The 13,416-nt window shown below is 49.1% G+C and overlaps 1 protein-coding gene across 9 annotated transcripts in view; it reads right to left on the bottom strand.

The window, feature by feature from the left end:
* Positions 1–1,952, bottom strand: part of Ilf3 (interleukin enhancer binding factor 3) — a 44,443-nt gene extending 42,491 nt beyond the window's left edge. For 5 of the 9 annotated variants that reach the window (XM_036192552.1, XM_036192558.1, XM_036192554.1 and 2 more), the window contains exon 1: positions 1,713–1,794. The gene's annotated coding sequence lies outside the window, so the exon portion shown is untranslated. Of the gene's footprint in view, positions 1–1,712 lie in introns of all 9 variants that reach the window. The other 4 variants (XM_036192553.1, XM_036192557.1, XM_036192560.1 and 1 more) reach the window with 1 other exon arrangement.
* Positions 1,953–13,416: the final 11,464 nt, after the last annotated feature.

Genomic DNA, 13,416 nt, shown 5'->3' with positions numbered 1-13,416 from the left:
AGCACCCAGTGCTGCCAAGGCTGGTCTCCCACTCATCACCAGCCTCCAAGCTGAACTGTAGACTTCCAGCCAATACACAGGGACTGCAGAAGCCATTCACAAGCCTCAGTGACCAGGAGCTACGCTAAGGGGCGAAGACCCTCAGCTCTACTGGACAAGAGCAGTGGCATCTACCAGTGGCCTTTCTCCTTTGAGGCTGTGGCTCCTTGCCCACACGTCATTCTCAGGCTGAGTGACTGCAGCAGCTACCCCAGGAGGCCACACTCAAAGAACAGTGTGGTACAACTCTGGTCAATCCAAAGTCCCATCCACAAAAACCTGAGGGAAAGACACTGGAAGTCCTAAACATGAATCCTCATTTTGAATAACACCTCTCCTTTTTCTGAAGACCTATCATCATATGGAACATTTTAAATACAACACAAACTTTGAACCAGAAAGATACATTCAAAATACCAAATCCCGGGCTGGAGAGATGGCTCAGGGGTTAGGAACACTAGCTGTTTTTCCAGAGGACCTGAGTTCAATTCCCAGCACCCACATGGCGGCTCACAACCATCTGTAAAATCAGTTCCAAGAGATCTGCTGACACTTTCACACCAGTGTACATAGTTAAATAAATTATATTAAAAAAAATAGCGATTCCCAACAGCGAAGCATATCACAGAAACTAAGGCCTCTTTGCTGATCCACCACGTGTCCTAAGCAGCAACTTACCAGCAATTTTACTAAGAGATGGCTTACTCTTCCCCAGTTTGGATTCGTTAAGAGGGAACTCAAACAGACCGTTATACACTCCAAATGGCTTATCCGAACTGTGGAATAACCTAAGGTGAATTCTCATCCCTCAACTACTCAAATAAAGAAAATTTAAAGCACGCACGTTCGAAAGACTTCAAGCGGGCCGATCCTGAAGATCAGAGTCCCCAACACCAACCGCATCACCGTTTTAGGGACTAAAGGCAGAACCTGAACCACCCGAGAAACACCATCAATGAAAACCACCCGGTCTAAAAGGACGAGAAACTCAAACGGTCTTAAGTTTGGGTCTCGATCTGGAGGAAGCCTACAGATCCGGGCGTTAAGGACCCAATGAATCCATAAATGCTCCCCGCAACGACCGTCTCGGGAGAGGACCGAGCTCAAGACAAAGGAGAGACGTTTCCCGCCCTGGGAACTGGGATCAACCTGTCATGCTCCCGGAAGCCAGAGACGTAGCTCATCAAGGAGAGAAAGCGGGTAGAGGCAGCGGATCAGCCCTCCTGCGCCCGCGGGAAGCCCGGGGTGTGAGGGGGTGTGTGCGCCAACACGTGCGCGCGTGCGCAGGGCCGAAGCAACAGACAAAAGCCGGGCCCCGGGGAAAGTCAGCGGCCCGGGCGTGGGGTACCACAGTGCGTGCGCACCCCCCGCCCGCGGCGCCTGGGCCCTGGCCGAGGGGGCCACACGGGGGATGGATGCGCGCGCACAGGGGCACTGCCGCCGCCATTTTGTTTCCTCGGCACAATGGGGGAGAATAACGGCCAAGCGCGGGAGCGAGGCCGGAGGAGGAGGAAGGAGCGAGACGCCGAGGAGTGGGAGATCCGAGGGCAGGGGAGGGCGGGCAGGGTGGCAGCTGCCCTGTCACCAGCGTCCCCTCAGCCCAGCCTGCGCTGACAAGTGGGAGAACGGACGGGGGGAGGGGCGGAGGCGGGAGACGCCACATTGCCGCTTACCTTGTCGGCGTCGCGGCCCCTCGACCTCAGCCGCCGCCGCCCTCCTGCCACCAGCCAGCGGAGTCTTCACAACCCCCCTCAAAAAAAAAAAAAAAAAAAAAAAAAAAAAAAAAAAAAAAGCCACGCGGTTTTCGCCGGGGCTGCTCCAGTCCCAACTGCAATGGCGAGAAGAGGAGGAGGAGCCGGGCCGGGGGCGAGCGGCGGGCGGGCGCGCGCCGGGGAGGTGCGGGCCACGTGACTCCAGGCCCCGCCCCCGCGTCACGTGGGCGGGCGGCCGAGGCCCGGCCCCCCGTGGGCGGGCGGGACCAGACGTGCTCGGAGGGGCGGGGCCCCGTCACGTGACATCGGCCCAGGGGCTGCGCCCGGCTGTGTGACGTCAGCGCCCGGCCTCTCTTCTCACGGGTTTGCCGGGTCACATGACAGCGGCCGGCCCCGCTCTCGTCATGGGACTTTTTGTTGTTGTTGTTTCCTGTCTCATTTTCCCTATTGGTAGACCTGTATCACCTGATGAGACTCAGAGGTTTCGTTTTGGTTTTTTCCAATGGCGGCTTTTCCAGGCGACCGTTGTCACGTGACTCAGTGGAGCCGGGGTGGGCCCTTCTGAGCGCTCCGGGACGCGCGCGCATGCGCCTTGGCGCTCCGGGCGCTACTGGGGACCTGGGCAGGAGGACTGGCACGTGCGCACGGCTTTCGCACCGATCCGGGTCTCAGCACTCTAGGCCGAGGGGCTCAGGCCGCTGAGTCATCTCCCCGGCCCTCCTTTTGTATTTTTAAAATAAGCAGTTTTGCTAAGATGCCCCGGCTGGCTTTGAACTTGACGCTTCTCTTCCACTTTAATGTAGCTGGATGACAGACATGGCCAGGGCACCAGGCTACTGAGGGTTTATATAGTGCCTCCGTGTTGAGAGCTTACTTAACATCAGGAGACCCTGGGTCGACCCCAGTACCACAGACACACACACACACAAAAGGCCAAATTCCAGACGAGATACGAAGGAGCAAAACTCTCACCCACCCAGGTCCCCCTCCTTCATATCCCTCGTGTATCTACAGGAATTTATTGCCTTCATACCAATAAACAACAGTTAACACGAGTTGGTGTCAGCTTTGGGTTTTTTTTAACTCGGTTAACAGGTTTTAGATATGTCTCACTCAAAGGCTAAAATTAAAGGAAAATGTATAAATCAATTTATAGGTGGTTTGAGATCTCAACCAGACAGACCTAAGACGCTCCTGACATAGGAGGGAAACGAGGTGTCTAAACTGACATGCCTGTTCTGACAGCGCCACCAAGTGGTGGTTAGTAAGGTTTTCCTGAGGTTGGTTTGCAGATGGATTTTTTTTTATTAATGTGGATGAGTGTTTTAACTGCATGTGTGTCTGTGCATCATATGTGCACCAGGTGCCCGAGAAGGTCAGAAGAGGGTGTTGAATCTTCCGGAGCTGGAGTTACAGAGGATTGTGAGCCTTCCTGTGGGTGTTGGAAACTGAACTTGGCTCTTACCTTCTGAGCCACCTTCCCAGCCTCTGTGGGCAGATACTAGTGAATTCTTTTCTCTCAGTCTCTCTCAGTGCCTGTGTCTCTCTCTGTCTCTGTATGTATGTGTGTAGCCACACAATGTATAAAGTTCAGAGACCTTAACAGAGTGGACTATCTCCTACCTTTTCCTCTTCAAACTCAGGCTGCTTATCTGCGTGCATGTAAAAAACTGAGCAATGATAGTGCACACTTGTAAACCCAGGGCTGGCGAAGTGGAGACAGAGGAGCTCTTGGACCTCATTAGCCAGCGCACCTAGCTGACTTAGCTCTAGGATTAGTGAGACAAAACAAAGAGGAGATAAAAACACCAGACAGACATGGACTTATGGCGTCCACGTGCACAACGGAACATGTGAACCCATGTATACCATATAAAAAGAACCAGTCCCGGCCGGGCGGTGGTGGCACACGCCTGTAATCCCAGCACTCAGGCGGATCTCTGTGAGTTCGAGGCCAGCCTGGGCTACCAAGTGAGTTCCAGGAAAGGAGCAAAGCTACACAGAGAAACCCTGTCTCAAAAAACCAAAAAAAAAAAAAAAAAAGTGCACCTTTGTCAATGCCCAAGCCACCCTACCTAAGAGCTGCTGAGTACAAGGCGCTGGCCACTGCGACAAGCTGCTCCCTTCACTTGTCCATGTCCCCCTGGGTCACTATAAATGCTGAAAAAGCTAGGTGCCATTTGCCACCCTCCCGCCTGCATCTTCCCCTCCTGGCACTGCTCACCATGGTCTCCAGGTGCCACTCTTTTCCTCTTGCCCTTAATGAACTTTCCCTGTTTCTCCTCACGTCTCTCGCGGGTGACAGCGGCTGTGCATGCCTTCCCGTTTGCTTTTTGGTCCCCTCTAGTCTGCCTTCATGAACAGCTAGCTACACTCCAGTAACTACTCTCAAGTGCAAAGATTTCCCCCACTCCCCTGATGAAACGCAGAAAGATCTTCTTTGAAACTTTCTATATTACATGTATTTATTTAATGTGTGTGTGCACTTGAGTGTACAAATGTGTGCTCATGTGAAAGTCAGAAGGCAACTTGAATCAGTCTCACCTTTTTGTTTGTTTGTTTGTTTTGTTTTTTGTTTTTTCAAGACAGGGTTTCTCTGTGAAGCTGTAGACCTGGCTGTCCTGCAACTCACTCTGTAGCCCAGGCTGGCCTCGAACTCACTGCCTCTGCCTCCCGAATGCTGGAATTAAAGGCTGCCTCCGCTGCCACCACCTGGCTCAGGTCTCACCTTTCACTTCCTCAGGCTTGGCAGCAACTGCCTTTACCACCCTGCTGGCAATATTTTGTCAACTTGACACAAAGTAGAGTCACATAGGAGGAGGGAACCTCAATAGAGGGATTCCTCCATAGGATTGGCCTATGCGTGTCTGTGATGCGTTTTCTTAATTGGTAATTGACTAGCCCATTGTGGACCTTGTCATCCCTAGGCAGGTGGTCCCGGGCTGTAGAAGAAAGGTATCTGAGCAAGCCACGGGAGCAAGCCAGTGAGCAGCTTTCTGCCCTATTCTCTGATTCAGGCCTGCCTCCTGGTTGCCGGGTTGAGTGCCCACCTTAGCTCCTCCCAAACAGACTCCTGTACACCAAATAAACCCTTCCTCCCCAAGTTGCCTTCAGTCAGTGTTTTTACCACAGCAATAGAAACCTAACAAATACATTGGCTGAGCTGTCTGCCCCTCTGGCTGTGTTTAGGTCCTTCGATGCCCCTCTGGCTGTGTTTAGGTCCCTCCATGGTTCTTTTCTTGTTGTTCATTTGGATGCTTTTTTCTTTCTTTCTCTCTTTTTCTTTGGCTTTCTGAGACAGGGTTTATCTGTGAAACTCACTCTACACTAGACTTCCAACTCACAGAAATTTGCCTTTGCCTCCTAAGTGTTGGGATTAAAGGTGTGTACCACAACCACTGGGCTTGTTTGGGTTGTTTGGGGTGGTTTTGTAATTATGTATTTGTTTGTGTCTCCTCTGTGCTCACTGCTCTCCTGACCTTTTAGTAGAATGTAAGGTGACCATGGTAGAGAACTAACCCAAGTAACTAAATGTGGACGCTCAGAAGTGTGGCTCGGTAGAACACTAACCTAACATGTGTGGCTTGGAAGAAGAACACTAACCTAACATGTGTGGCTCAGTAGAATACTTACCTAACATGCCTTCGGTCCTGAGTTCAAACTGCACCACTGTTGTTGTTTTTTGAGGATTTGGGGAGTTTGTTTATTTGATTGTTTGTTTTGTTTACTATTTGCTCTTTGGGGGCCCCACTACCCAACTCTCAAATGAATACACAAAGACTTACTCTTTTTTAATGAATGCCAAGCCTTAGCTTGGCTTGTTTCTAGCCATCTTTTCTTAACTTGAATTATCCCATCTACCTTTTGCCTCTGGGTTTTTACCTTTCTCTATTTCTGTATATCTTTCCTTTCCTTCTTATTCCATGTCTGGCTGTGTGGCTGAGTGGCTGAGTGGCTGAGTGGCTGTGTGGCTGTGTGGCTGTGTGGCTGTGTGGCTGAGTGGCTGAGTGGCTGTGTGGCTGGCTGTGTGGCTGAGTGGCTGAGTGGCTGTGTGGCTGAGTGGCTGAGTGGCTGTGTGGCTGTGTGGCTGAGTGGCTGAGTGGCTGTGTGGCTGAGTGGCTGTGTGGCTGTGTGGCTGAGTGGCTGTCTGGCTGTCTGGCTGTGTGGCTGAGTGGCTGAGTGGCTGTGTGGCTATGTGGCTGAGTGGCTGTGTGGCTGAGTGGCTGAGTGGCTGTGTGGCTGGCTGTGTGGCTGAGTGGCTGAGTGGCTGTGTGGCTGAGTGGCTGTGTGGCTGAGTGGCTGAGTGGCTGTGTGGCTGAGTGGCTGAGTGGCTGTGTGGCTGTGTGGCTGAGTGGCTGAGTGGCTGTGTGGCTGGCTGTGTGGCTGAGTGGCTGTGTGGCTGAGTGGCTGTGTGGCTGAGTGGCTGTGTGGCTGTGTGGCTGAGTGGCTGGCCCTCAGCAGCTTCTTTCCTCCTTTTCTCACTCCTTCCTCTTCACTTTTTCTTCTTCTGTTTATTCTTTCTGCTTGGCAGCCCCGCCATCCCTCTCCTGCCTAGGTATTCTGTTCCGCTCTTTATTACCAATCAGGTGTTTTAGACAGGCAAAGTAACACAGTTTCAGTTAAACAAATGCAACATAAAAGAATGCAACACATCTTTCCATCCTTAAACAAATGTTCTACAGCATAAACAAATGTAACAAACACATCTTCCATTAATATTCCACAACACACTACCACTCCACACTTTAAATAAATAAGAACTATAGGCCGGGCAGCAGTAGCACATGCCTGTAATCCCAGCACTCGAGAGGCAGAGCCAGGCAGATCTCTGTGAGTTCGAGGCCAGCCTGGGCTGCCATGTGAGTTCCAAGAAAGGCGCAAAGCTACACAGAGAAACCCTGTCTCGAAAAACCATGAAAAGTAAGAACTATAAAGATGACTGGGAGCTAGAGAGTAACCAGGATATCCAGTACCCTCTTTTGTTTTTGTTTTTGTTTGTTTGTTTGTTTGTTTTTGTTTTTCCCCCCTTTGAGACAGGGTTTCTCTGTAGTTTTGGTGCCTGTCCTGGATCTCGCTCTGTAAACTAGGCTGGCCTCGAACTCACAGAGATCCGCCTGGCTCTGCCTCCCATGTGCTGGGATTAAAGGCGTGTGCCACCACCGCCCAGCCAGTACCTTCTTTTGACTTCTGTGAGCACCAGACACACATGATGTACACAACACGCACTGGAGCAAAACGCTCAGGCACATGAAATAAATCTAAACAATTTTTCAGATGGCAACTTTTCTTTTTACATTTTGTCTATTCTGTGTCCATCTGGGTTGCACCTAAGGGTATGTATGTACACCACATGCACACAGGAGGCAGCATGGGTTAGAAGAGGTGTCAGGTCACTGGAACTGGAGTTACAGATAGTTGTGAGCTGCCAGGTGCCTGCTGGGACTCAAACCTGAGTGCTCACAAATGCTCTTAACTACTGATCCATCTCTTCAGCCCATCGAGTGCCTGTGCATGAGCATGTATGTGTGTGCATGTGTTTGTGTGTGTGCGCTGCGTGGGTGTGTGTGACTGTGCGTGTGCATGTATGCATGTGTGTGCACATGTGTATGCATCTGTGTATGCGCATGTGTGCGCGCACATGTGTGTATGTGCATGTGCGCGTGCATGTGTGTGCATATGTGTGTGCATGCGTGTGTGCATGTGTGCGCGCACATATGTGTGCGTGTATGTGTGTGAGCATGTGTGCTGCATATGTGTGTGAATGTGTGTGCGTGTGTGCACGCACATGTGTGTGTACGTGTGCGCACATATGTGTGCGTGTATGTGTGCACGCGCACGTGTGCGGCATGTGTGTGTGCGTGTATGTGTGTGCGCGTATGTGCTGCCTAAGTGTGTGTATGTGTGTGTGTGCATGCACAAGTGGAGAGAGAGCACAACTTGTGAAGGTCAGCCCTCTCCTTCCACATGTGAATCCTGGAAATCAAATTCAGACTAGACAACAAGCACTCTTACCCACTGACTCATCCCCAAAGCCCCTCCCTCTTCTTTCTTTCAAGACCTGTCTCTTTCTTGCCCAGGCTTACACATCCAACTCCTCGGCTAAAGGACATGAACCAGTGCGCCTGGCTTTGAAAGGCACGTTCATGCTGAGTGTGGTACTAAAACATTCTTTTTCCAGTGCATTGGTTTGCTTCCTAGCGTGTAAAGGGTGTGTGTGAGGCAGTTCTCTCCTTCTACCATGTGGGTCTCGGGCATCAAACTCAAGTCCACAAGCTTGGTAGCAAACACCTCTACCCAGTGAGCCTTCTCACCAGCCCCTGTAACACAGCTTCTCACTCAGGCTGGCCTTGAGCTCAGATCAGAAGAGAGAGCCAACTCCTCTGCCTCTGCCATGCTGGAATGAAAAGCCTTTACCACCACATCCAGCTTGTACCACAACTTTTAAAATTGAAAACGGGGGCTGGAGAAAGAGATGGCCCAGGGGTTAAGAGCACCGGTTACTCTGGCAGAGGACCTGTGCTCAGTTCGTTCTTAGCCCCTGAGTGCTTGGAGGAAATTCTCAGTGGGGAGCTTTACTTGCCAGTTCTTTGCTTAAGCCCATATTAAAGTATCTTTAGTGCTGGGCAAGGGTGATGCATGCCTTAATTTCAGCACTCAGGAGGCCCAGGCAGGTGGATCTCTTGAGTTTGAGGCCAACCTGGTCTACAGAGTGAATTCCAGGAGAGCCAGGGCTGTTTCACAGAGAAACCCTGTATGTGTACGTATTTGTGTATATCTGTAATGGGGATTGGACCTAAATTTAGTTCCCAGCACCCGAATCAATATGCTCACAACTTCCTGTCCTCTTCTAGCCTCTACAGGTACCCACAAACAAACATGCATACATAAATTAATGAAACTAAAGTAAAATTTAATACATCTTTAGCTAGGTATAGACATTAAAGCCTTCAATCCCAGCACTTAGGAGGCAGAAGCCTGCAAATCTCTAAGTTCAAGGTCTGTCAGGACTACATAGTGAGACCTAGTCTACAAACAAGAGCAACACCACTTTGGGGCCAGAGAAAGTGTTCAGCAGTTAAAAACACTCATTACCCTTGAAGGGGACTGGGTTTGATTACAGCTCCTAAATGGCAGCTTACAGTGGTCTATAATGCCAGGTCCAGGCCATGCAACACCATCTTCTGACCTCAGGTACCAGGCATGCACCTGGTACATCACTTCCTTGCAGGCGAAACAGACTCAAGTAGAAAAGACGGGTATTAAACACTTGGCTTATTCGGTGACTTACTTAAGGCACCGCTTGCACGGCCTATTTGCCAAACATGACTTTACATACTGGCTGGGACAGAATGGCCTGGAGAAAGGGCTGGAACAATAGTTTGTTGCCCTTAACAACCTGCTGCCACATAGCTTTCTCTATCTCCCTTGCTTGCCTGCCCCACCTTGTGGTTTTTAAAATATAAAATATATTTTTATTTATTTATTATGTATACACTTGCCAGAAGAGAGTACCAGATCTCATTACAGATGGCTGTGAGCCACCATGTGGTTGCTGGGAACTGAACTCAGGACCTCTGGAAGAGCAGCCAGTGCTCTTAACCACTGAGCCATCTTTCCAGCCCTGAAATTTGTCACTTGTATTATTTAGGGTACATTTTGAGATTGTGTTGGCCCCCACCACTACTCCTAAAGGATTCAAAGGACCTCCAAGAATGTGGGCACACCCACCTCTAGAGTTCTTGAAAGATTTAGATGACACTGGACAAAATTTGCCCACTCCCTCAGCAATTAATGTTGCAAGTATCAAGCTGAGGATACACCATACCCATGCCAAGGTTGCTGTGAACTCAAGCCAGGAGTGGGCCAGGACAGCCAGCCAAGATTAGCATCTGAAACTAACCATCAAAATGACTCAGAATGGGGATGACAGCTCATCTCCTACTCTGACCCCTGATATCCTTCCTGGTCCTCCAGATGCAAGTCCAGTGAGTCCCTAATCAGCCTCTCAGGTTGTCACATAAAGTAGTCTGCAGAGCAACTGTCCCAGGATAGCTCCAGTTCCTAGAAACCCAGCAATATAAGCAACTGCCCCCCAGGGGTTCTGCCCTCCCATCGGTGTGTTGATGGGGACAGGCCAGCCACAGCTCATCCTTCGGACGCCATCTTGCTGCGATGGACGGAACTGCCCACACCAGCACAGCAGACTGTGATTCCTTTTGAAGATGGCCCCAGCTAGTGACAGCCTGTGGGGCGAGTAGCCAGAGGACGACAGAACAACTGTGAGGGGAACTATCTTAAATACTGGTCACATGTGAACTTCCCCAGCCTGTAGGGGAGCTTCTGCAGAGGGTCACGGAGTTAAGGAAGGCCATAAAGGGCCTTACAGGGGAAAACCTGGAAAAAAATAATATGGACACCTGCTCCCTGGGAGACAGATGCAGACCAGACTCTTGGCCCCTGACTTAGATGTGCTTCCAGGAAGTGAGGTCAGAAGTACTTACATGCCTTAGAGTCAATAAGTAAGAAAATTCTCCAGGGCTACACAGTGAAACCTTGTCTCAAAAAAACAAAAAAGAGCCAGGTGGTGGCGGCGCACGCCTTTAATCCCAGCACTCGGGAGGCAGAGCCAGGCGGATCTGTGAGTTCGAGGCCAGCCTGGGCTACAGAGCGAGTTCCAGGAAAGGTGCAAAGCTACACAGAGAGACCCTGTCTTGAAAAAGAAAGAAAGAAGGAAATAGAGTCCCTGCACTCTGGCCAGTCCTGCTAGGAATGGTCCTGGCAGGGTCCATGGCGCCAACGCTGCTGCAGCTGGCGTCCACAAGTCCAACATAGCAGCTATGTTGGGTAGCCAGATACTCTTCAGAATCAGATGAAGTTATTGACAGAAATGGTCTTCCAAAACCTGCTGTGGAATAATCCTTCTGTACACTGTGAATATATGTCACTATGATTGGTTTAATAAACAAGCTGACTGACCAGTAGCTGAACAGGATAAAGTTAGGTGGGAAAGTCAAACAGAATGATGGAATGAGGAAGGGCAGAGTCAGAGGAGTCACCAGCCAGATGGAGAACAATTGGACACACAAAATAGGATAGAGGTAAAAGCCATGAGCCTGGGGCAGCACATAGATGAATAGAAATGGGTTAAATTAGTAACAAGCCTGAGCTATTGGCTGATCATTTATAATTTCTATTAAGTCTATGAGTGTAGTACGAATCTTAAGGAGTCTTATTAATAAGATCAAACTCAGAGCCAGGTATTGGGGTGAATGCTGGAAGATCAGAGAGACAGAACAATCCACAGCTTCCTCACCTTGCCAGTTCCTCAGCTGATCCTGTTTCTTCGGACTGAAAGCCTCTGAGTCCTCATCCAGAATGAATCTCAGTTGAACTGTTGCTCCTAAGCCTGAAAGCTTAGCCAGCCAAATTCTGCTAGTTTCTGGCCCTCATGCCTTATATACCTTTCTGTTTTCTACCATCACTCCCTGGGATTAAAGGCTTGCTTTCTGGTATTAAAGGTGTGAGCTTGGCTGTATCCTTGAACAGATGGATTTCTGCCTCTTGAATGCTAGGATTAAAGGCATGAGTGCCACCATTTTTTAGCCTCTGTATCTAGTGGCTGTCTTTCTCTGACCCCAGATAAATTTATTTATTTATTTATTTTAAGATTTATTTATTTATTATTATGTATACAGCATTATGACTGCAGGCCAGAAGAGGGCACCAGATCTCATTACAGATGGTTGTGAGCCACCATGTGGGTGCTGGGAATTGAACTCAGGACCTCTGGAAGAGCAGTCGGTGCTCTTAACCTCTGAGCCATCTCTCCAGCCCCCCCCCCCCGATACATTTATTAGGGTGCACAATATTTTGGGGAACACAATACCACCACATATGAGTCAGTTATTTGGGAGCAGGCAGTCAGGACAGGAAACTTCAGCCTACAAAACCACAGAGGATTAGACTTATTACCACTGGAATTAGAGGCATATCCATGGTTTTTAATGAGAAATGCTGTTTTCATGCTAACCAGCCAGGAATAGTATGAGAAAAATGCCCAAAGTTATTTAAAAGGATTAAGGCTAGAGGTACAAAAGGCAGCCAGTGGAATAGAATGCAGATGATACTCCAGGAGCGCTAACACACTCCTTCAGGATAGGTTCGTGAGGTGCTATGACAGTGAAGTGGAGGGAATACAATAGAACAAGTCAGAAAACAAATCATTAGATGCTGACTTGTTGATTTATTTAGAGATTTACTTAAAGCACTGCTTGTTGTAGGGATTTAACAGTCCTTGTATCCGGGGTAGATATTAGAATGAATAGCTGCGTAACTTAAGTTTCCTCCAGTCCTGCCTGGCCCACAGTCAGGACAAATCTCTCTCACCCGCCAGTCCCACAGCTGCTCAGATCCAACCAAGCAAACACACAGAGACTTATATTGCTTACAAACTATATGGCCATGGCAGGCTTCTTGCTATCTAGTTCTTCTGTCTTAAATTAACCCATTTCTATTCATTTATGTTGCCACATGTTGCTTGTCATGGCGGTGGCTGGCAACGTCTCCTGACTCAGCCTTCCTGTTCCTAGAATTCTCCTTGTCCCGCCTATACTTCCTGCCTGGCTAATGGCCAATCAACACTTTATTTATTAACCAATCAAAACAACACATTCACAGCATAGAGAACATCCCACAGCACAGCTGTTTTTTGTTTTGTTTTGTTTCGTTTAAGTATTTTGACCTTGAAGAAGCCCTGTGAAAAGAGTGATTGTTTTGCTGAAGGAGCTTTGTAGACATGCCATGAGTTTGTTCACAAGATGTCTCAGGCACACCTGAAGCTCTTGTATTATAGTGCATTGCAAACAACACACCATAAAGGACTGGAGTCCTGGGGGCCTGAGATACTCTCCTTTAGTAAGACGTGCAAATTAGATTAGGGACCTTGGTATGAGGGAAATACTTTGTGTAACTTTCTTTCTTTCTTTTTTGCCGGAGCCAAGGACCGAACCCAGGGCCTTGAGCTTGCTAGGCAAGCGCTCTACCACTGAGCTAAATCCAACCCCTCTTTTTTTTTTTTTTTTTTTTTAGAGCTGAGGACTGAACCCAGGGCCTTGGGCTTGCTAGGCAAATGCTCTACCACTGAGCTAAATCCCCAACGCTAGTAACTTTCAATAAATATGCCTTTGTATGGCTGTTTAGGGTTCAGTCCATCAAAAGAGGCTGGACCTTCCTGCGGCCACATGGGCCTTAAAATTTCATCTTGGGCCAGGCAGTGGTGGCGCACACCTTTAATCCCAGCACTCAGGAGGCAGAGGCAGGTGGATCTCTGTGAGTCTGAGGCCAGCCTGGGCTACAGAGTGAGTTCCAGGAAAGGCTCCAAAGCTACACAGAGAAACCCTGTCTTGAAAAACAACCAACAACATGAAAAAATTTTTTCTTGGAGTGCCTTCTTTCTTCAACCGACCTGTGCTATACCATGCACCCCAACAACTACTTGTATTACCTATTTGCCAAGCATGACTTCTGGCATGGACCTCATGGCAAGCAGTGCCGCTAGACCAAGTTCCACACTTCCGCAATGCAGATCACGAGTCTCCAGCATTCTTTTACTTTCTTTCTTTTTTTTTTTTTTTTTAAAGATTTATTTATTTATTATGTGTACAGT

This window comes from Onychomys torridus, chromosome 7, assembly GCF_903995425.1.
Source record: "Onychomys torridus chromosome 7, mOncTor1.1, whole genome shotgun sequence".
In the NCBI taxonomy this organism is placed as follows: domain Eukaryota; kingdom Metazoa; phylum Chordata; class Mammalia; order Rodentia; family Cricetidae; genus Onychomys; species Onychomys torridus.
The sequence above is the reverse complement of the archived record's forward strand: the minus strand, read 5'-3'. Positions and strand labels throughout refer to the sequence as shown.